The sequence below is a fragment of the Struthio camelus genome, chromosome 12 (genome assembly GCF_040807025.1).
Source record: "Struthio camelus isolate bStrCam1 chromosome 12, bStrCam1.hap1, whole genome shotgun sequence".
Classification (NCBI taxonomy): domain Eukaryota; kingdom Metazoa; phylum Chordata; class Aves; order Struthioniformes; family Struthionidae; genus Struthio; species Struthio camelus.
Window position 1 is genome coordinate 19539168 of NC_090953.1, and position 24846 is coordinate 19564013.

The 24846-nt window shown below is 38.3% G+C and overlaps 1 protein-coding gene and 2 long non-coding RNA genes across 9 annotated transcripts in view; 1 reads left to right on the plus strand and 2 right to left on the minus strand.

Annotated features, from left to right (window-relative positions):
- Window positions 1-4531, minus strand: part of BNIP2 (BCL2 interacting protein 2) — an 18984-nt gene extending 14453 nt beyond the window's left edge. For 3 of the 5 annotated variants that reach the window (XM_068957785.1, XM_068957783.1, XM_068957787.1), the window contains exons 1-2: window positions 4201-4316; window positions 273-416 (exon numbers count right to left, since the gene is read on the minus strand). The gene's annotated coding sequence lies outside the window, so the exon portion shown is untranslated. Of the gene's footprint in view, window positions 1-272; window positions 417-4200 lie in introns of all 5 variants that reach the window. The other 2 variants (XM_068957782.1, XM_068957784.1) reach the window with 2 other exon arrangements.
- LOC138068840 (uncharacterized) lies at window positions 4431-24650 on the plus strand. Its single transcript, XR_011143619.1, has 3 exons — window positions 4431-4527; window positions 5235-5393; window positions 23429-24650. It is a non-coding gene; the product is annotated as an uncharacterized lncRNA (long non-coding RNA).
- LOC104148338 (uncharacterized) overlaps window positions 16796-24846 on the minus strand; it is a 280102-nt gene continuing 272051 nt past the window's right edge. For 2 of the 3 annotated variants that reach the window (XR_011143618.1, XR_011143616.1), the window contains exon 6: window positions 19212-20712. This is a non-coding gene — a long non-coding RNA (uncharacterized lncRNA). Of the gene's footprint in view, window positions 17770-19211; window positions 20713-24846 lie in introns of those variants that run through there. The other variant, XR_011143617.1, reaches the window with a different exon arrangement.

A 24846-nucleotide genomic window follows, 5' to 3' on the forward strand; every position in this document is an offset into this window, starting at 1 on the left:
CCAGTGACCTGCTCAAGCAGGATTAATTTCTAAATTCAAATCAAGGCCCTAAGCAACCTGACCTATTGTTTGGATTACATCAATTCCCTCCAAAGAAACTGTAAGAAACCTGAGAATTCAAGATTCTGTGAGAGATACTGAAAAAAAATGTATACTCAGAAGAAAAACAAAAACAAAAATGAGATGGTCAGATCTAAAATACAGCCCAGTTCCTAAAAGGACAATTTAAAGGTAACTCTCTATTTCAGAATTGGTTTCTTCAGAGAACTCACCCTGGTACGTGTAAGTCAAGCTGTGTTTTTTCAGGCTCACCCATCACCAGTAACACGGAATCCCCAGTAACGGAACCAAATAAACCATTCTGGTAACGCACAAGATAACGTCTAATCCAGTTCAAATTCGTGGCTGGGCTGGCTCTAAAGATCAACAGGAACAAGTAAACTTATTAATGAAGAAACTAATAGAATTGACACTAATCAGAATAGGAAACTACACAGTATTTTTAAATGCAAAGAAACAATCAACACAGAACACTAGTAAGTACAAATTCTGAATACAATCACAGAGCCAGTTAAGCCAGAGACACCATTTATTTTTCATGTGGGTAAAGAGAAGTTGCACTTATTGTTCTGTAGGATCATCCTTCATAGCAAGTCTCATAATTTCCTTTTTCCTGACCTGACTACGATCACAGACTCATTAAAAAAAAAAAAGAAAAAGTCCTGCAACGCCTAAGGTGACACCACACAAGCTGATTAATAGCAACCTTTTTTAAAGACTGATTTTCTGTAAAACTGCAGCACCAGCGATAAATTAAATGGGAAAGAGTTTAAGCATATTTTGCTGACATTTCCCTCCTTCTCCCACCCAGGAAACCGAAATAAAGTTTCTAGAAGACAACAACCCAATTCACCTGGAGGGTCAGACTCCTTGTTTGAATTCTTCCGCCCCTGCATGGCACAGTTGCTGGCAGTGTGTATGCGCTTACGCACCCACACTCGTGGCCCCCAAGTAAGGTCCTTCCAGCTCTCCTGCTTTTCCCTTTTTTTTTTTTTTTTAATAATATGCTGCTTGCAGTAGTTTCTTGCTGCTTGAATCATAGGATATTCCTCAGGAAACGTGTCCTCTCTTTCATTAAGATGCTGACATTTTTAAGCAAAGTCTCCTGCATGCTAACCTGTTAGCATTTATTAGAAACAATTAATTTTTAATATTTGCTTGGAGATAAGCTCATATTTTGATCAATAGTAACAGGTGAATTTATATGCAGTTCTTTCTGAATTTTTGTTTTGGACCACTTAAATGGAACATGGGAGGTTTCCAAAAACATCCTACACAATCACATGAACAGAATAGCGTGGTTACAAACAGCATGGAATAGAGTATCTGACGGTTCACTGAAAACAAACAAACAGATCCTAAACCTAAAAGAAAATCTAAACTGATTACTTCAATCTTAAGGGACAAATCACTAATGAAAAAAACTGACAGTGTACAAACAAACAAGCCCTGTCACTGCGCTGGTGCCTGTGAGATGCTACCCTTGAGCTTGTCTGCACCACATTCACAATACAGTTCCCACAAGAGAGCTTAAAGTAGAGTTTTGCTTAAAGTTTCTCACCACACTTTTGAAGAATGCTGAACATCAAGTAACATCCATTAATTTAAGACATACAGCATTTCAGTGCAGAAACGGTTCCTGCCTACATACGTTTCCTTACATTGAGGTAAACTCAATGCACTAAGACACAGACTTTAAAAGTTCTTTTCAGGAGGTAATAACATTTTAAAATACTCTTACAAAATATTTCCCACATCCCTTGCAGAATTCTCATCAGCAACATCTCATAAAAGTGTATTAAAAACAATTATTTGCTAAAGACTGCACAATTGCAAACAACTTGCAAAGCAAGTTCCAAATCATAAAACTTTTCTTATATAAGAAAATATAAAAGTTATATAAGTTTTAGCCTATTCCATTTCTGCATCCTACTAAACATTCAGATTAAGTAACAATTTGGGATTTTTTGACTTTATTTAAGTCTCACTTGCAAAAGCACTACCATTTAGCAACTAGAAAAATTAGAAATTAAGGAAGGAGGGTAATCTTCAATTTCAGGAAAGTTAGAAGAGTGCCAACTTTCAAGTTAGCTACTGAATGCTTTACATCATTAATATAAATACTTACAAAGCAGGAAAAAATAAATTCTATTATTTCTGCTTCTACAAACTAAAGCAGACTTTTGAATACAGTCTTCCCATGGCTACCGTGGGAGCGCTGACTTCCTGTGTTTTTACTGTGCCAAACTCTCTCATTAATTAATGAGTAGAAGAAAGATCTAGAAAACTAAACTTGAAAAATGTAATATACTGTAATAACGCAATTCTTTATTAGTCACGTAGAAGAAAAGCAAGCAGTTTCTACCTGGTCCTATCACTCTTTGTGGCCAACTCAAAAAAGCCCTGGTTTCTCGGAACAGCACGCTTGCTCATTTTCACTCCCTACTGCTCATTATTCTCCATTTTATTGCTGGAAATGGAATTTGAATAGTCCAGGCTACAAAGGTTAGAAACTTCCACATGTTGGAAAACATATGGATGCAGGACTGCCACGTGGTTCTGCTCTTTTACTGGAACCCCGGACACCGGGGTGTGACAGTGCCTCTTGCACTTGTGTACTGTACCTCCAGAGGCAAGTCACAACATTACAAACGGGGAAAAAAACACCTAACAGGGCAAAACATCACTAAAATCCACTACTTTTCTGCTGCAGCTAATGAAGTTTTCATTTGAAGAGGTTACTGCTTGTACCTGAAGTCAAACAGCACTGTTCTCAGCCCTTTCTCTGCTAGATGAGCGCACACAGTTTTCACGGTTATCCCACCAATACTGTTAGGGCAGGTGCTGCAATACCAAATAGGAGAGCGAAGAGAAGCCTACGGTAAACTGCCGTTTCTTGGTTTGGTTTACAGTTGAACAGAAGAAGTCAACAATATCGCTCTAATTTATCCTAGATACTTAAAAGAGAAAGCGACAGACAACAGAATGCATGAAATCTGTTTTATTTATGAAGTTAAAGCTGCTTTTTAAATAGTTTTCACTGTTGAATTCTCAGAAGAGAAGGAATACACAGCTGAACAGGAGTTAAGCATCTGGATACGCTCACATCTCTCTATCCCAGACAAAGACCTATTTGCAGCCCTTGATCAGCACCGCACTGTTTGAAGTAAAATAACTCTGGGGTTTATTCTGCAAGAGGACTGCAGTGAGTACACGATTAAACTACGTACTACGTGACCTGCACGAAGAACAGCCTGCTATTCCAGTATCAGGAAGCTGAAATTAACTTCAAACAAAGCTAGCTAACTTTTTTTCTACATTTTACCTTCACCATTTCAGAGACGCATTAAATTGAAATCCAGCTTGCAGGCATTAAAGACGTGTAATCTAAGAGTATTTTTCAAGTTTGGTTTCACAGCAAGCCAAAAGCAAGGAACACATATCTGTTTTCTTGCACCCATATCCATATTGCGTAGCTCACCGTAATTCCTAAGCGCTTCTACAGCCCTTTTAAATAGCTTTATAAAGCTTTTAAAACGCGGCCACACTAACCGTAACGCTGCAAAACAGTATCTCCCAGATCTGGCGACAGACGTTTTATAATCAAGACTCTACCACGTACAAGCTTACAAAACGAGGTCACGCAATGACTTCCATTACTAACAGATTACTTCTCAATCTTTTTCCTCCCTTCCCTCAACACGAGCAAATCATAGCGAAACCATCGGGAAAGGATGAGATTTATGACAACGCTCTTGCTCTCCTCTCTGAGGAGGCCGCTTTTGGGCTGCGCTTCGCCGGCGAGGCGTGGGCTGGTCGGGCCCCTGAGTTACAGATTCCTACTACAAGTACTCAGAGCGACAGAAGAACCTTCGCTCCCGAAATCGCTGCGATGTGAAGGCAAGCACCGAGCGGCGAGGAGACCGCCCGAACGGCTGCGCGCGCCCCGCGGGCCGCCCACGGCCAGCGCTCCTCGCCCGACCGCCGCAGCGCCCCGCTGCCCTCGCGCAACCGACAGCTGCCGCCAGGCCCCGGAGCGCCCGCCGCCCCGCGCCACGGGCGGCCCCGCCGAAGCCTGCCGAGCCACAGCAGGCCGCGCCGACGCCCCGCGCCCGCGCCCGCCCCCGCCGCGGGCCGTACCTGGCGGAGGCAGCCGACGCCCGCAGGCCGCCGCGCAAAGGCCCGCGACGCGCTAACCCGGAAGCGGATAGGCCGCCGCGCTCACGTGACGCCGCGCTCCGCGGCCGCTGGGGCTGGGGGAGGGAAGGGGGCGCTGGCGCGCACGCGTGGAAGAAGCCATCCGCCTCACCCGCCCCTCCCAGCTCCGGCAGCTGGCGCATGCGCACGCGGTCCTCGCGCGCCCGGCCGTTGGGGGCGCGCGGGGCGTCCGTTGGCGCCCCGTGAGGCGGCCGCGGCCAAGGGCCCGGGCGGGCCCGCGTGTGCTGCGAGCGCTTGAGGGACGCCGAGGTGTGCGTGAGGGGCGAGGGCGGGGCTTCCTCCCTGAGGGGCGGGAGAACGGATACAACGGGGAGTGCGTCCTGGGGAGGCGACGGAGCGGAGGTGCTGAGGGAGAAAAAAAGTCCCAACCTCATTTGGAATTACAGCTTCAGCTATTTAAGTGTCAGGTGTGGCATCCAAAATACTGTCCTTCAACACGAAATAATTAATTTCCAGATTTTAATATTACAGAGGCAGGATAGAAGCATAGGAAATTCGATGAAGCTCGTTGCCATCATAATCGCATACGTAACGAAAGGTGATGATGGAGACCCGTTTTGGCCGAGGTCTCTGGGAGGAGGGGCTGGTTTTTGGCTGAGGTAGAGAGGGAGGTCTGTGTTATGTTCCCCCCCCCCCCCCCCCCACTGGTGACTGCCCTGCCTGGTGTGGTACGGGTCAGCAGGACAAGAGAACGCTTACAGCACAGGGATTTTATCATGCTTAGGGTGAAATGTCATGAACACTAGCTGATTTCTACAACGGGGCTGTTGCTGGAAAGTGAATACACGCATTCCAAGCGTATATGCAAACAAATTCAGATACATGCAGAATTGGCCACTCACTCACACATTGCTATGACACTGAGACAGCTACTAACTTCATTTTTACTTCTCACTGCCACTGTGTTGCCCAAAGGTGAAAGATGCAACAACAGTGACAAGTTTGTTTTATTCTAGGGTAGAGAAGAAACTTGGAACAAGCGTGACAGATGCGGAGAAGAGTGGGAAGAATTAAAGAGATTTAAGGGTATAAGAACTGAATGTAGGAAAACGTGAGAAAAGGAAAATATTGCTAAAGAAGAAGAGAACTCTCAGCCCACAAACCCCTGAGCAAAGGTAAAGTGCAAGAATAACTGGGGGGAAAAAGCAATAATTAAGGTAATTAGAACAGAGAAAATACCTGTATCAAGAATTAGCATCATGCAAACAGAGTGAGGCCTGTAGGCAGTACTGTAACATAATTATCAGGTAATAGCTACAAACACAAAGTAAGAGCTAGCTTAAAATATAAAAAAATGGGTATGCAACGACTGGTAGGAGAAATACAGTAACAGTGAGCCCAAACAGCAAAAGGGAACAATATTGCATTCTCCCATCTTTGTTCTGTCACCATTTTTTATTTCTGGAGGTCAGAATGCCACAGAAGATGACCAAAGAGCATTATTTAGTGCTTAAGAACATTATACTTTTCAGTCTGCTCCCAGCTGCACACCAAACTTACCATTAGTAGCATACCTACTTTGGAACATCCCTTGACCATAGCATCCCAGTTTTTAAATGGTGGAGATCCACTTATGTGACTTCTGTGATCAGTGTGTAATAAAGTACTTGTCACGGTATTGAAGACTGAATGGTTAGGATCAGCGGTCTGTTGAATCAAGAGTATCTGTGAACAGTGGGAATTATTCAGACTATGCTGGGTCTGACTGAGCTCCGTAGATCAAGGGTCTCTGCTTCTTGGAGAGGAACATTACATTATCTGAAAGAGAAGTTCCCTTGTATTGGCTGGTCAGTTGACATTGAGCAAAACTTACCTGCGAGTCTGAAGCCTGAAGAAACTCTTACTTTATAAGCTAATTGAAGTTTGCAAAGTGTCAGAGTATAGATTTTCAGTCAGTAGTGTCCTGTTTTCGATAACGTAGAAAATCAGATTAAATTGTTCTGTAGAGAATAATTTTCTTACCCAAGAAATAATCTTCCTTGTCTTTCAACAGCAAGCCGTAATACATAGAGGGCCTTTATTTATTATTATTTCAACAGTTTGAAAGTTTTCCAGCAAATTAATGCTTTTACAGAAACTAAGTTTCATGCTAAATATTTTAATGCTTTCCAAAATGTGCTTCAGTTTTTGATAAAATTCAAAACTGTCCTTAGAATACACAGATTGTCATATTCTGTAAGGCATACTAACTCCAAACTCATTTTGCGAGGGTCAGCAATGTCATGCAATTTCTCATCTCTTACACGGGGTGGCACAGTATAGCTGGAAATCTATCGATATTCCTACGTAACCTAGAAAACAAGCAAACAAGGGGTCAGAGCTAACTACTAGGGAATGTTGAATAATTCTATTTTTAAACATCAGACCATTGCAAACGTAAGCAGATTTTTATATGAAAGCTTTACCAAAGAGAATAGGCTTGTAAGAATAATGCTTTGTCACATTAATTTTGTCCTGCATACCACAAAAAAAAAAAAACCCACAAACACAAACAAACAACCACCAACTGTTACACAACTTTCGGTCTGGTGTAATTCACAATTAACCTTTAAACATGAAATAGTCATGAAAAGCAGTAGAACACCAAAACATTCTAATTTTTCATAGTCTTTTCCTCATTTAACTTATAAGAAAAAAATTTCTAGTAATGTAAAAAAACCCAACAAATTAAGACTACCCCCTTTAAAATGGTTCATGCAACAACTCAGAAATGTTGGAATTTAAAAACACTCATTTGAAAGTCCATCTTTGCTTGAAGGTTGGACATAGGGACTGCAGTGATATGTAATCCCTCCTTGCCCTAGGCAGAAAGTAAGAATACTGGATTTTATTCAGTCTTATCTTGCCCTTTTTTGATGACAAGGTCTTTGGGCTGTAGTTTACCTCTACTTCTGTATTCCGCGTACATAATAATTTGTCTCCCATCTTATTAGACATTTTTTGCGATTCAGAATGACAAGAGCAACACATTATAAAGTAATAACTTTCATATATGTGGGCAGGGACTAAATAGTGCATAATGTTTTGAATCACTTGTGATATTCCTGTAGGGTACATCATCATCTCTTTAAAGCCATATGAAAGCTATTGAAATCAGTTGTCAGGATGGTGTAACTAGCTAAAGGTGATAGTTGCATCCTCTTTATATATCATGTGGTGAAACATGGTGCAGAGTGACCCTCCCCACAGTCCTCCTGTGCCCAGTTTACATTATCCCAAACCTGTTTGAGCTACTTCAGCTGGAACTCGCAATGCTGTAGTGGGCCATTCCTCTTCATCAGACTTACACTTCATACCTCTCCGAGAGCTGGGTGCCCTCCTTATTGCTTTGCCTTATTCTTTCTCTGAGCGCATACCTTCTAGCTGATGAGAGGTCAAGGCAGAAAGCAAGTCTAAGTGAAGGTCTTGCGTTCGGAATTCAGCTAAGGAAGTACAAGGATATAAAGAACGTGCACCTTTAATAACAATCAAATCAACCTCTTGACCTTTGCTATTTCAAGGCCATAGCTATTACTACATTCAAAAGAGACTCTTCATTCCTCCCGTACAGGATTTTAAGTTGTTTAATACATTTTTCTTATCAGCAAGCATCAGTTTGTTGATATGAGAGAGAGCAAGAGCCAGCTTGCTAGCCGTATGTCTACATTTGTGGGAGGGGATAGTGATTAACTTGTTTACAGAAGTTATTGGTACTCTTTATTAGTGTTTAAATAAGATTTCTGCAGGTGAAAGGTACTAAATACATTACTCTTAATATCATATTTGCAGACTACTGCATTCTCACAAAAGAGTAGTTACTAATCCCAGTTCTCACTTGAGTTGAAAACAGAGATAGCAAGTGCTCATAGGCTGACTCTATGGGAATAATGTGGAAAATAAAAGCAATAGGAATCTCTTGCTTCTGCCTTTTCTGGATAAAAGTCATTAGACAACTAATGCACCAGTATACTTGCAGGCAAACATTTGGCTCATTACCATTAACTTGCATTTTTAAATTTGTACTAGAACTTGTTCCTATCTCAAAAAAAGATGCCGGTAACGTCCGTTCTCTGAGGTTATTTTCTGCGTAATTATTTTTGACCTGTTATCATGCTTTGTAAAGATGTCTGATCTTTGCCATTTGCAGTATTAGCTTAAGTTTACCATAATGCTGTGTTCATAATATAATTTTTATTGTATTGTGCTCAGAATCCAATATAAAATGTGGATGACCGGCACTGGGAAAATATTTATCAAAAATCTGCAACTGCCCTCAAATAAAACTGAGTTCTCCATTTGCTTTCCTGTGTGTACTGGTGGTCAGGCTGTTACTCATATTCGCATACTATATGAATTCAGTGATACTTGGTTCAGATCACTTCTTACAGTTGCTGAAAAAAACATGAAGTACCCTGTTACATGGACAGAAGATGTCTTTGCTGGTTGAGCTTGAGGGGAAAACTGGGTACAATTATATATTCTTTTAATTATTCATGACTTGGGTCTGAACATGTATACGTTTTTCACTTATTCACTTTATAAAATTCAAAACTAAGCCCAGAAGCAGTTTTATTCTTGGCAGCATGACAAGTTTCCTTTCCTCAACAAACCAGTCAAAGGAATTGTTCCTCAGAGAGTTTGTCATCCCTACGTATCCCAGAGAGTCGAGAGGGTAGCAGGCATTCATTACACCCCCATCACATGCACTCCCTCCCTCTCTGACTGTGACACAACAAGCACATCTCAAAGGACTGGATTTATATCTAGCATGTAGTTTCATTCATGTAGCTGATTTGCAGTTCATTAATCTAGAAAACATTCTATTTGGGTAAGAATGATGTATGCATCCATATTTTGCTTATTTCCCCTTCCACCCCCCCAGAGCAACATGCAGTTTTAAAAGAGGGAATTGGCTCTCTATTGGGGAGCAACTAGAGTGAAAGCAGCTTAGGAGCCAAAGCTGATGTAAACATACATTAGGAAATTGTTTTGATCTGGCCTATCAGGCTGCTGGCAATGCACTGTGCTTCCTTGGGAGACATGCAAATTTATGGGACACAACTTGACATGATTAAGGCAATGCATACATAGGAGGTGATTACCCTTCAGCAAGAGAATGATGTCAAGAAGCAATGATTCTTTGCATTCTTGGCACTGCAGGTAGGATCATGAAATTAGTGTCCTCTTGCAGATTCATTGTAACTTCAGTTTTCTTTTTTAACTTTTTTTTCCCCCAATCTTTTCTGGATGTATTATTATTAGTTATTATCTTATTATCTGTAGGTGCACCTACAGACCCCAGTCAATTTGTATTCTTCAGACTCTAAACCTAAATCATATCTGCTGATACTATGATAGCTCATTGAGTTTGGAGACAAGGAAAAAAAAGAAAAAGAAAAAGACTTAAAACAATGCCACAGGGAAGCATCATTTTCTCCTATTCAATCACAACAGAGGGGAGTCTTCACTTTGAAATTTAATTATCAGAGACAGTGACCCTCCATGTTGACAGAAATGTGCTTAAAACTCATCCACCTGCCTGAGTGGAGTCAGATTCATTTTGTGCTAGGGTTAATGAGGAATTACTGATTGCTGTCTGGGAATTTGGGGGTAAGAATTGCTGAACTTAAGGTGAAAGACGCCATATCCTATTACTACTCCCTTGAGTCAGCCTAGCAACTAGCTAACTGTAATATCTTAATTAACCATGTGTTAACATCAACCTCATTCGCCTTTGCGAGCCTAACACGTTGCTAATTACATTAGGTTGGCACACAAAAACGCGCAAGGGAAGCAGGCATTAGTGCTGTGGTGAGGCAGAGAAGTACTGTACAGCAAAGCAAGTCTCTGGTGGCACTAGGTTGATGTTGTTTAGAAGGCATCCTTTAATTCAATGCAAGCATAAGGAGATAAGGAGAAAGAGCAATATACCTTTTTTCTGATGGGGAACATAGCTGCCTTTGTGTATTGTGACTGTTTTGTCCAGGAAGGCAATCTTTGCATTTGCTTTTCCCCTGTTCCATTTGGGCAAACGGAGAGACTAGTAGGAAAAGCACAAAGCATATGGCTGTGGAAGCTGTCATCTTTTGTATGCCTACTATGGACAACTATGCAGAGATTCTCTGATGCACACTTTCTGCTGCTTTGGATGCTCATGAGCCTGAGCATCAATATAGCTTTGCTGTGCTGGGTACATGGTGAGAGAGAAGAGGAAGCATGGTTGGAGTGTGTTGTATTCTGGCTGTGCACAGCTGGCATATGATTCTTTAGGGACTTGTACCATCTGGTACAGATGAGAGTCTGTCACGTTACACGGTACTTTATCAGAAATAGGGATCTGGAAGAACAGCACAAAGCTATGATTAATTTACTGGTGCAAATTTCGCTTCTGCATCACAAACCACACGTGGAGAGGTTGACCACATCCAGAAATCACGTTCTCCAGTCTGACCAACGCACCAGAGACAGATACTTGATTTTCTAGATCCTGATAGAATTGTGTTGCCCAGTCCATTTCAGGAAAGTTGCTGGTTCCAATACTCGAGCAGTACCATGTACTTCTTATTTTTTCCATATGTTGCCATTTTCAGTTGGGACAACCAGACATTATAGGGCTGTGTTGCAGGCTGTGTGGGACTTCTCCCATTATTCAAACCCTGCCAAACCACAATCTTTTTTTTTTTTTTTTTTTACCTGTTTTGATGATTTTTTTTTAAGCTTTCTCTTTTTTTAAGGCTTTCTCTGTCAGCCCACAGCCCTTCATCTCTAAGCCTTTATCCAATAAGGATTCATAGATCCTATCCTAGCCATTAATTTTAATTTTCAAACAGTAGATTTGGAAGATTAGCTAAATTAAATCATTTTTGCTATTAGTGTCAAATTAATCTATAATGGAAGGTAGATAATGGCAGAGATAGAAGCTCTTAGATTTTTGACAGATATCCTCATTGGGTTTAATTTTTTTCAAACAATATCTCCTTAAGTGAGCAAAAAGCTCGCCTTCTTGCTGACATTCCCCCTCATGCTTGGGCCTCTGGCTGCATAGACAAACTGTCTTTGATTATGAGGAAAACTGAATCTCTTTGTACATTTCTCCATTCTGAAAGAGCATTGTTAACTCTGGTTACATTAAAAACTATTTTTGCTATTCTCAAACTTTATCTCTGCCGCTTGATAGCTGTTGACAGCCTCTATGGGTCCTAATATAGAAAATCTACCATCAAAAGATTGTAGAAGCTTGATAATTTTATAGATACAGATGAAAAAGAAGCCAGATGATCACTTAAAGCAGTAGAAGTCAAGGGATAGTAATCTGCAGTAGGCAGACTAGTGGAAAGGTGGAGGCTAGGAGTGCAAAACAAGACCAGTCCTTCCAGGATCACTTACCCGGATCAATGAGAGCTAGGTCTCAGCATACCTCAGTACCTTAAGGCTTTGATCTTAAGGCTATGCCAGGCTATAGAGCAGTGCAGGTTGTTCAGACTGATTAAAATAAGGAGGCAAACACAATTTACTTACATTGTACCCAGTTGTGCTTTTGGCCACAAAGAAATCTGTGCCCAAAGTGCTTTAATATGAGTCACCTGAGTCTGGGTAGATCTTTGACCTGTGTGGTTCATTTCAGCTTGACTTTACTGATGGTTAAATATTTATTCTTGTCTGTGCTGGGTCCTAAGACATTTTCATTTTCTATGACTTTTTTTTTTAATAAGTATGGACATAGCTCTAATGGTTCATTTCTTAAATGAACTTAAATAATTAAATAACTGGTTTAATTGAAAACTTCTTTCAATTTGGCCTCCCTAATTTCAGCAAGAGTTTTGGTTAAAGTATTAGTGTGTGAAGTATTACTGTGGTAACAATACATGAATAACTTCTAAAAATGATCTCTGAAGTCTGAGAAGACAAATGAGCAGTTTGTCATTTTGGGGGGAGTAAAACTAATTATTTATTGTTTACTGGTTTTGAAGAAGATTTCCTCAGGCACTCATATGGATGTACCAAAATGAATAGGGGAGATTTTCAAAACTATGACATGATAAATGCTTTGGCCTTGGTCACCTCCCACTGTTTTGTCAAAATCCTCACAAGATACTAGTAGAGCTGGTGAACTGAAAAAAGAGAGATACCACATAAGTAGACAAACAAACAAAAACAAAAGCCAAACTTCACAAACTAACTGCTGTAATCACAAGTAAACATACAAACTTCAAGATCCTAGGATCAAACTAGGGGCAGGGAGACCTTCATCTCCTGGCAAGCAAACAGGATTTTATCTTTCTGCATGTAACAGCCCTAATTTATGATTTATCTTGGCTGTTGCTGCACTGTCTGTTGAGGGTACCATGCCTGGCTGCACCATTCTGGCAGAAGATGCCATACTATTACACAGGCTGCAACAAATAGTTGCCTAATTCTCTTCTGCTGTAGTTTACAGCCTGTCTTACCAGCACAAGTTGAAAGCTGTGGCAATTTAAACAAAATGATTAAATTACTAGGTTAAGGAGTAAGAGCTGTTTTTGCTGGCTCTACCATGGAAGCAGTAAGAGGACAAACAAGTGGGCTTGATAACTACTTCTACTGCCTCAGTTAAATCAGTGATAATGAATCAGAGTCTTTGGATGTTTTTGAAATTAAGATTGAAATATAGAAAATCTCTGTGCAAGTTCATTTCCGCGCTCTCCATGACCGTGGCCAAGCAAGATCACGGTCCCTTATTACCCCCATTCATTCAGTAGATTATGTAGACTGTTAAGTTCTGAGCAAGGACTATGTTAAGCTGTTAGTTTTGCACAGTGAGGCCTTGCCTTTATCTAGAGCTACTTAATGTCCACTATAATAGAAATCAACAATACCAAATTACTGACTTAGGGATTAATTTAAATGCAGTTTTAATGATACTTGTGCAGCTATAGACCATGTGTGAGTGTCACAAACAAGAAATACTCCCAAGTCTTTGAAACTCTTGCTAAGAATATGCTCTATAATATTTAACCCTTTCAATTTATTTAATGTTGAGCTGAATGTTTGAGCCCTGCAGTGATTAATGGGATCTCTGAGCGTGAGGATGTCTCCCTTTTCCACTGTTGCCTTGTTGGGTTTGCTCCTGTTTGTAGAAAACACCTAAATCCTTTCAGAGACACAAACGTCAATTGCGGGCATCAGTCTTGTTCTCTCACTAACACACTTTGGATCTCAAGTTCAACAGAAATGTAGGGGAGATAAGGAATGCAGTCAGATGTACAGCATTTTGCAGCCAAGTGGCAATATATGAAATTGAATCAGCCCTGTTTGTTGGCTAGGAGAGAGAGAGAAGGAGGAGGTTTTCTAGAAAGCAGAACTGAAAATCTTTTGCATCATTGCAATTCACTCTAGGTAAGTGAAAGTCAATAGAGCTTTCACTAGGTGAATTTTGTTAGATTCATGGTTGAATAAAATGTGAAAAGCACTGTTAAGTATGACAGTGTTGGGATATCCTGGGCTTTAATTTATCCTCAAATGTGGAAAAGAATTGAACAAACCAGCACAGAGCCTCCTGCAATGAAGCCATCTAGACCACTGCCCTCAATTTCCAGTGCATTTACAAACTGGCAAACTAGCTATTACTGAATATGACTCATCAAGATTAAAAAAGAAAGATAATTTAGTCAGAGCTGTTGTCAAGTCACTGTTTAATGTTATTTTTTGTATTTGCTGTGATAAGCATTAAAATTTGCACACTCCTTGATAAATCATTGTTTAGCAATGTCTAGAGGGTCCAGTAAATGGTTTGAAATTGCCACAGTATAATAAATGGTTATTTGATAATGAATGAAATTGTTTGAAAATACTGTTAAAATGTCAAGTTTTAACACACAGACCATTACTCAAAAAGAGTGCAAACAGGGAAAGCATAGTGACACTATAAATATACTGCCACAAATGCATTTATTTGTACAGGGCAAATAGTAAATGCTATATACAAACCAGTATAAATTGATATATGAAGTTAATTTCAATCTGTAAAAGTAATTGCATTGGTTTAACTTATTTAACTCTCCTTACAATAATATTTATAGGAGAGCAAGAAAGTAAAGAAATAAATGATGATAAATAGATAAAATACGTAGGAAATGGGAATTGTTTTCCAGTTTAATTACACTGTCACATAAAATTATCACAGAAATACACTATGCCAACAGGAAGAATACATTAAAACCCTATTATGCTGTGCAGAGTTGGGTAGCTTTTATTGCTGTTTATTCCATAAATAGCTTTTCATCTTTTCAACTATCATGAAAAGTTAAACTATGTAAAAAAATACGGTTGTGAAAAGGACAATATAGGCTGCGCCAATTGGCAGTTAACCTGTAGCACGAAGCTGAAAAGCAAGCATGTGATACCTTTCTCTTCAAGGATAAACATGACCGCATAGTAACATTTAAAGGGGAAAAAATGCCCATTCTTATTTTTTTCTCAGCTACAGTTCTAGCTGAAGAGTTTTTGCATGGCTGTAGATGCCAAACAAGATACTCACATAGTGTGGTTATGGGACAGTATTATAATCACGCTGAGAGCAGGGCAGACAAGCAGGCAAAACATTAAAATTAATTTTTTCCTAACCAGATATTTTGGATTTCAAACTGAAGTTCATTTAATTATTTATTTTCAAGATGAGCAGCACTAATGTGTGTGTTACTTCTTATCTTTCTGCTTTCTATGTCTTGGGCTGAACACAAAATGACAGCCTCACTAGAGGCAGAAAAATGCACATTGATCTCAGGGGGACTTGATTTTTGTTCTTATCTAGCTGTCTCAGAACAATTGAAACTTACTTTGCTTGAAAATAGATATCTGCTCAGAATATAGGTAAAAAAACCATTATAGTGCTGCAGTTAGTGTTAATAATATGGCTGCATTATTTTGACCTCTTGATTTTATGATAAGTCTTGCTATCTTTTTAAATTTAGATCTTGCAAAGCTGTGTGACTAAGTGGGAGTTGGTGCTTTAATTCATTTAAAAGAACTTAAATATTATTCTTTGGTATGCCAATAAAAATCTGGAAAATATGACTCTTAGAGCCCCCAAATTCAGAGACAGATTTTAAATCTAGACTTCATTAATTTTTAAAATCTCATTATTTTTAACCCTACTTCATAAATCTTTGGAGTCTGATTGATGAGATTTGATCACTGAGGATAACCAATACTCTGAGTAAAAGGGAAATATGAAATACCTGTGAAGAGAATACTGGATGCAAACTACAACCCAAAAGATAAGGCAGCTTCCTCTGTAAGATGAGAGCTAGGTCATCAAAGATATTCCTAGTGGTTGTCATACTTGTGTAGGTTAAATGAATGGACTTGCTCCAGAACTTTATTCCAGCTCTTCAAAATTATGTGTATGCTGTAAGAATGATTTTTTAAAGCTGTCTATTGCTATAAGAAGGGCTATATAACTAAAGTTAACTATCATTAGACTTTGGAAGGGATTGTTTATTATACTCCAAAATGGTCTGTTATTTACAGTTCTTATTAAAAAAAAATGAATGTGGAATGCATTCAAGTTTTAACGAAGTAGTAAAATTGTTAACTTGAATTCTAATAATGAAAACAATTAATATTTTGGCTCATAAGAATGATTTATCACCTTTATACTGCCACTTGAGCATTTCAAAAGGACAAAAACTGAAAATGTCAGCTGAATGTCTAAGCAAATCAGAGGCAAGCCCCTTAATTCTTGTTATTAATTTTCTGATCTTAACCCATAGTATTTTAGCTGACACATGTGCACTATATTTTTTTAAGGGGCTACTGATTTTAGGAGTCCCAAGCTTAGATGTACAACAGACACATACAGCCCATTTTTTTTAGATATGAGTAGCATCTACACTACACTGAAAGCTGGTGCTCATCTTCACCAGCCCCAGAATCCATCTCAAAATATTTTCAAAATGGGACACCCAAAATACAACAGCCATGACTACCTTCCATTAAACGTATTGAGAATAAGCTATTGTAACTGTTGGAGTGAAGACACTGTCATTATGAAGACATATGAACAGATGTGTAAAATCAATACATATGATCCTAATGAACATTTCTTTTAGTTTTTGCCCTTTATAAATTCTGTCACTATAATTTTTGGAGAGTTTTGCTCAAGCCAATTCAAAATTAAACTTTATCAGAATCAACAAATCTCCTCTATTTTCAGCCAGGACCATGAACTCTTGATATCATTAAGTTGGAGGTTTGCATTGTGCCCAATTTTACCGTAAAAATTTCATGCAACAATAAAGGCATTTTCAGTAAAAACAAGCTAAGTGACACTGACTTGCTAAAGGATAGCCTGGAACTGAGTGACACTGTGAATGGATTTCTTCGTTCTATTAGTTGAAGTCATTTAAAACTTCTGAAGTTCTGTTTTTCTGTGAAAGAGGAAGGAAATTCAGAGTCTTTGCATCGATGCTTTCACACTTAAGATTGATGCACCCTTTTACAGGATGAAGTACTGTTCAAGCTAATAATTATCCAGACAATAAAGTCTTCTACAACTCAGAAAAGTGAAAGGATATTTTATTGTAAACTACTAGTTTGGTTTAACATTCGCAGTACCACAGTGACAAAGAAGTAACTGTTTATTACACACACACGAAGAAAACTAATGTCCTTTAGCTTGAACTATATTACTATCAGTATTTTGCCTCTTGCAGGACTATATTTATCATCAAAACTGTGCAGAAATTCTCCATAGTAGTATCTTAAACGCAGAGTCCTCTTGTAAAGTCATTTGCACTTTCTTTCTGCTTAATTATGGCTTCTTGGGCTCCAGTCTTTTCTCAGTAAAGTCACTAGAAACATTGAGAAGAGGAGCAGACTCAGGCCCTTTGTTCATAGATGACTCTGTAATTCTCTAGCTTCTAGGAGTAAATTAAATTGAGGTTTCACTTGAAATTCCCGCAGTGGCAGTTTTGTTCTTCAACTGAACAAGTTTCTTGGCAAAACAGAAATAATGCTTATCTTTATAAACGTTTTCAAAGATCAGCATTTGTTCCCCCTCATATGGCAAGGTATTAATGCTTATTTCTGTTGTATTTTACACATTCATACCTCCAGCAAGAGCCTAGAGGCTCTCTTCTCGCTAAACATACTCCTCAAAACCCACAGAACTAAAAACAGAAATAGAAATCTAGCTATCTTGATACTTTTTGCCTTTCATAGAAAATTAAATTATATAAATGCATAGTCAAGAACTCCTTTAAACGAAGGAGGGCACCGTGACTTTTTTTTTGAACTAGTAGGAAATTCTTTAACAACAAGTATCATTATAGCTTTAAAAAAAAAATGTATCTCAATATCTTCAGGAGAAGCCAGAAATAGAAGTGAGTTTGTAAAATTAAGGTACTACTTGTTCCTAAAACAATCCCTCTGCACTTTCATTGAAGCAGAATACGACCTTCCAGGGTGGTTTTCCCAGCACACAGCAGCGGCTGTACTCAGATCTCCAGGGTTCTCTGTCCTGGACTTGAAGTGCTTTTACCAAACATAGGAGAAAGCAAAAAAACTGAGCAAGTTAGAATGTCTGCCGGTTACTGTGCTGTAAACCTGAGGGTTTTTTGCCACTGTCACTCCCTAGTAAATGTCAACATTCATTCTGTAAATATGACCTCAGACAGTCCCATATAAAGGCCCCAATGGAGTGTAATATTTAAGTGAGTAATCCAGTCTGGAGCAGGAGGGCTATTCCTGTGCTTCAGTCTCACTGGCCAAGTACCTTGTTGGATCAAGGCCACTGCAGTCATGTAAATTTACCTCTGATTTTGCTATAAAGCCCATATAGGTTATGCCAATCGTGCTAGGACTGAACATATCCAGTCTTCAATTGCAGTGAAGTCTGTGGCTTTCCTTTGCCCACAGGCTTGCGAGGCATATTGTGCCTATAATATTGTCCTCTGGTTTGTCAGCTGTGCATTGATTAAGACACAGATGAGCCATATGCTAGTGAACTAAGCTCTTCGATGGCTTTTGGGGGAGGTTCAGCTGCAAGGAGTTTTACAAATGCCAGCTCAGATTTTCCTTTGAACTCCATTAGCCATAAATATGGATTATTCCTGTAGGTCTTCTATATGGAGAATTCAATCTGCTTTAAAGATTGAGCAGCAAAATATAAACATAATTATTTCCCAGACAGATGAGTCATTTTAGTAGAGACATCTTGATCATGTGACTTAATCAAAGTGCAGAAAAAGTTAAATATTCCCATCCATGTCTGCATGAAACTTTTACCATAATATACATACACACACACACACACACACACACTTTTACATAATACACAAAAGCTTGCAAATTTTCTACAGCTTCACTAGATCATTTTGTTTGAATAGTGAACAAGCAAATGGCTTCCTAAATGAAAGGATAATTCAGTTTCCTGGCTGAAATCAAATGTGAAGTTATTGTTTCCTGCTCTCTGTGAATAATTGCTCTCTAAAAATATTAATTTATTGATTTTATCGAGCAGGTGACCACTCAGTGCTTAATGGGAGCTAGCAATTAGTGTATGTAAATCAGCTGAGACAGAAGTATCTCAATTCCTGCTCTGCGTAGAGTAGTAGTTAATTTGTAAGAATACATGTCACTGGCCCAGCTGATTTGAAAAAGTCACGTTTTCCACTGCTGAAAATCTCCATACTTACAATATTTGTTGTGCATTTTATGATTATTGTTAATGCCCTTGCAAACACATGTAATAAAATGCTAACAAACCATCATCCATTACTTAATTATATTTATCTAGACAGATAACGTTGGGGGGGAGCCTGTGGTAAAAAATACTGTTTCCCATTTGGCAAACAAAGACTAAATTTACAGCTTAATTATTCCTTGTAGCGCTGTAGAGAGATCTTCCTGTTAATCACACTCAGGTCCAGAGTGGATATTTAAAAAACAAAAGTTTGGGTTTTTTTTTTTTTTTTGGTAGTGAGGATTAAAGCATGTGTTGACTCCCAATTAAATCAACTTCCCCTCCAGTAGGGGAGTTACTAATGGGATTTAAATGTTTGTGAGGCTTCATTGGGATGCACACAGGGAGCTTTTCTGACAGTGATGAAACACCTTCTATAAGGCAAGACAAATATCTCAGAAAATAATGCTAGAGCTGTCTTCAGAAACTTTGCCATAGAAAATATCAGAATAATTCATCTTAATTAATAAAAATACCTCTATGTTTCATAAACTAAGTGCAAGAAAAATAAAGGTCAGTCCCAGAAACCCTTATTCATGAGAGTATCTCACTATATTCCAAAAGATCACCTGTCTGCACAATGATGCCCACATTGTTAAAGACTGCAGCTTATCTTTAAGTGTGTTTTTCAATGCACTGTGAGATCTTTTTAGTCTGAAAGCTTTAAATAGTGTTTTCTTCAGAGTGAAATCTGTGACAATGGCCACAGGACCCCTGAATTTGAGGGCACTAGACATTAAAAGTAAAATCAGAAATTGTGTTCTGAAACAGTGTATTCTAGTCCTTTGTCTTGCAAAGATAGCCTAGGAAGTGCTTACTGAAAAGAATCATCAACCATTCTTCACATTGCATTCTTCAGCAGTAACTGGCCAAGATTATTCATTGCACTGAATGCTTAATATTTAAAAACAGTCCCATTACGCTTGTATAGTAACTCACTGAAATACGTACTTTTAACACTGACGCTTACCATCTTCAGAGTTATAGGATAACTTTGTACACTGGGTAGCTGCATTTGAAATGGACAGATTGGCAAAACATTGGTTAGCGATCTGCCCTGGCTCTAGCCTAGCTCTGATTTGATTAGCTTCTACATTAACCAGCCAATAAAGTGCTTTCTGCTAAGTGTTTAGAAATACATACTATGTATGTACAAAGACTTGTACCAAGTTCCTTTCCTACTAGACTACCTTCCAAACTTGGGAGAAAGCCAGCCTTCACTGTGCCAATGTAAAAAAAAAAACAATTCAATGCTTAAAGGGAGAGTGAATTCTGGATATGCATTAATGAACAGTCACCTATGTTTTTCCTCATAGGAGAAAAAGCAGGTAGAAAGCAGGTTGCTAAGCATGGGCAAGAAAAATCAAAAAAAGATACTTTGACTTATGAGAGTCTATAATATGTTCAGAGAAGATATGAGCTAACTAGAAAAAGCTTAATCCAAAACCCCATACATAGATAGTGCTGAGATCTCATTTATCAGCCTCAGTGAAATGCTGAATTAATCATTTTTGCCATAGGCTTGTACCTATATTACCAGATCACTTAGGTAAACCTAGAAATTTACTATTTGCCTTGCATTTTCTGGAAAGCAGTGTATTTCTTGAGTGACTTACTATGAAACATTAAAAACTTATTTATATTAGTAATTCTTGATGACATCTTTGTGTTGGAATAGATTATAATTCAAGAAAAACAGCTGGAAAGGTTTTTCTTTGCTTCTTTAAAATAATCTGCAAGATACAAAGCAAAATATTATTTCAGTGATTTTTCTATAGATCATGTTATAGAAAAGAACAATCTATAACAGCAAAGAAATAATAATCAATACTGAAGAGTTGCACTATTGTAATAACAGAAAATAGTGTGATTTTTTTTTTCTGAAAAAAACTCTTGGCATATATGGTAAGAATACTCATAGCATATATGCCATGTACACTGCTCTAAAAAGTGCCCTATACAAGAACTGTGTTTCCTCTATGGGAATAAGCTAAATCAGTATAAAAAATTTCATACTGATCCAGGTCCACATTAAGGAAGCATTTTTCACTTTTCATTAAATCAGTAAATCAGTATAAAGCAGCAAGAGCTTTTTTTTTCTTTTTTTAACTTAGAGACAGACCCTAAATGAGACTGTTTTTTAAATCAGAATTGTTTTAATGAGTTTTTTTAATTCAACAGAAACAAAAATAGGAAAAAATAAGAATTTCTAAAGAGCTGAAAAGTGATTTTTGAGGCGAACTGCATATACTACTACCTGATAACATACAAGTAATTATAAAAGAGTAAAAAAAAAATAAAGATAAGGATACATTGACCTTAGGAATGCCTTGCATGGATTTACAGATGTTAAGCTGCAATACAAGTTACGCTGGTGCGAAACACAGAAGCAATTTCAGAGTCTTAAAAGCCTTGCTAAAGACAACCAACTTTCAGCAAGACAAAAATATCAAAGTCATTACTGATCCTATGTTCCCTTCAGACGAAAGTCTTTCCAGATACTGATCAAATATTAAACAGAAGAACAGCCAAATTCGCTGAGAGTAAAATCTGTGCGCTTGAAACAGCAAATTCAAAAGCCTTTAACTTAATACTTTTTATACCTGACTAGGAGGGGAAGAGAAGGAAAACACATCAGTTTCTGACAAACTGTTCAGAAATAGTGTCCTGTTAGTAATGTTCCTCCTTACGTGAAGGTAATTTAGTATATCAAATGAAGAAAATATGAACCTTTAATATGGTAATTTGAAAAGCTGAATCTTTGTTCCCCAAGTTAAGTAGGTGCGCAGACATAATCGACCTTATTTAAATCTTAAGAACAATAATTAGGGTCACTCTTCAGGAAAGCTCTTAATCACATGCTTACGGAAGTCAGCCTCTTGAATTACCAAAGTGCTTTCCTGAAATAGGCCTTACTAGGTGAAAGTTAACATATGAGGATGATATGGAAAGCATCTGAATAATTTCAAACCTGTTCATAGTCCAGAAAGACACAGACTCTCAACTCTCAGTTTTTCCTCAGTTTTTACAAATAAAGGAGTTCATTTAACTGTGGGTTTCCTGGTAACAGGCAGGGTTGTTTCAGAGAATAGGACAGTTGCATTCCAAAGCTTATCAGACATTCATTATATAGGAAGTCTCAAAAACCGTGTTTTAAAATTGCTGTACAAGCCCAGACTCTTAGAGAATCCTCTGAATAGAAACTGGGCTATAGGAAAATGAAATTAAAAATCCTTTTGTAGTGAATATAGACTAGTTAATGCTATCTAAGCTAAAAAAGGTTCTTCAACATTTCAGAGACTCATAAAAATTCTTCTGGCAGATTTAAAAGATAAAATCTGCTATGTTTATATTGATGATATAATCATTTTCTCTTAGGACTTGGATCAGCATTTAGTGAATATAACAGCTGTACTATGAAAATTACAGTCTCTGAGCATGACTCTAAATCTTAAAAATGAAAATGTTATAGAATATAGATTAAATAGTCTATGGCATATTTTGTCAAAAACAAATTGGTTTTAGACTAGGCAAGTTTTTTGTCTGCATGTTTCCCATGCTCTGAAACACGAGGCAAATCAAGCCATCTTGGTTTTAACCTAGTTATCTACCTTCGAAGAGCCTCTTAATTTTGTAATGGGGGGGAAATTAAATCTGATAGAAAGATGAGCATAGCACAGTTCTAAAAACTCTTAAAACCTGTCCACTTAATAATCTTATTTAAAAAAGCGTGCTTGTTAAACACTTACTTGTATAAATGCTACCTGTAGGCAAGTTTATCAGGCTTGAGAGAATTTGAGAGAATTTTGTTTCAATATCCTGATATCTATGAGAAAACATTGGTTCCTCATACTGATCTCATAACACTGCAGAATACAGTAATGCCATGAGAAAATTCCATCAAGAAATTTCAAAAAAAAAAAAAGTGATCATGCATTTATAGACTCTGACCAATGTTTTATAAAAATATTTTAATCAGTGTTAAATCAAAAACTCTAGCAAATAAAGCCACATTACATTAAAGGGAATTTCTTCTAATAAAAGTAGCAGAGCCCATAGTTATGCAGTTAGGCTGGGATTTCCAAAACTGCTCGGTATTAGCCTGACTTCTCTCCTAATTAAGTCAATAACTGACTCAAGGGAGAGAATGGTGCTAGGCTACTGCAGCATTGGAGCTGCCTGTCAGAAGTTTTCAAAAGAAGCATTATTCTATTAGGAAATGTCAGTTTATTGAAACCATACCGTTACATGCAGACCAGTTTAGAGCTCTCAGAAGGCAACTACAAACCCTAATCCCCAAACAGGCTATTTCAACTGCTGGTGGTCCAGCCAGAAAGTGAGCATACCAGGTGACAGTTCATGACAGAAGTTGGTTCGCTAGTGAGCCCACAAAGTCTAAAAGTAAAAATCATAAATGTGCTCCAGCAGTTCAATTTGTTTTCATTGCAGAACCCTCCAGGAGTAGTACATCTGTAATCAACCTGATATCATCTACAGTCACCTGATACTCCCTCTTCTGGCCTGCGGGTCAAGACTGGTATCAAAACCTCTGTTCAGATTGGGATGCTCACAGGAATCCAAGCTACTAAAGATAGATGTTTGATGTTCTGGTTCTGATCCTAGAGTGCACGTTTTTATTAGGGTTTAGGATAAGACTATCTGCATACACCCAGAGAAGCATTAGGTGTTCTAGCCTGACCTGAGTAACCTGGTGTGCTTCAAGACTGTCTTCTTCCCATGAGAAAGACTGATGAGTTGGCCAAAGCTGGATTCACTGTTTGTATTGTACAAGTTTCCTGCAGGAATGTATCGAGTGCCTTTCACCTTGGAGATATTACTGTACTCAGCTGCTGAAGAAATATACCCTCAAACTCAGCTGCTGAAGAAATATACCCTCAAGTCCTCGGCACTCAAAGATACAATTTTGCCATTTTTTTAAGCTAGAAAGGGGCAGGGAACAAGGACATCTTCCTTTACTCTTTGTCTTGTAGGGCTAGTTAAGGTGACAATGGTGAAGGGAACAAAAAAAAAGTCAATCCCAGAGCTGTATTGGGAATGGAGCCTGTTAGCAGCAGCAGTATGGGCCATTGCTTCTCCTTCTTTCTTCCTTTAGCAGTCAGACAGATAATAGATTTATAACGTGTTTGCAATATATAACAGAAACAGGAACATAGCGCAAGTTACAACCATCATAGGAAACAGGAAATAGAAAGATAATTTTCTTTACTGACCACTGTCACTATTGAAATCCCTCTAAGAAAAGGGTAGGCTGAAGTCCTCCCAGACCTAGGAACCATGGTGCAAAGGATTCCTGGAAACAATAATCTTCCACCCACCTCCAGACTGAGGTGAGGTGATGAACAACACAGATGTGGAGGGAGGGAACAGATAGAATACAGAGCAGTGTATGTAGGAGATTACAAACTTTGTCCTTAGTAAGATGCAAAATTAGGAATGAATGGGAGACTGAGGTTCCAAGACTACTTTCAGTGTAGTTAAGCCTTCTATTCTTAAATAGGTAAGATATGAGATCGAGGAACTACAGAACTACAGTTTCCTGGGGTAGTCAGACTAGTTGGAAGCTATTTAGTTTGTTCAATTTGTTTGCTAGTATCAGTTATACTATCTATTTCAAAACCATATTGCCAATTATCAAAAGAACTAATTTATGAATAAAATAAAAATGAAACCAAAACATTATACACCAACGTGAAACACATTCTTTAAAAAAATTACATTAAGGTGGGAGAAATACTTTTCATACTTTTCAGAATTAATATTCTCCACCCTCCTGTAAAGATCAGAATTTCCAAAAGGAAGAAAACTGCAGAATTGGTAAGTAGTACTAATATGAACGCTTTAGAAAA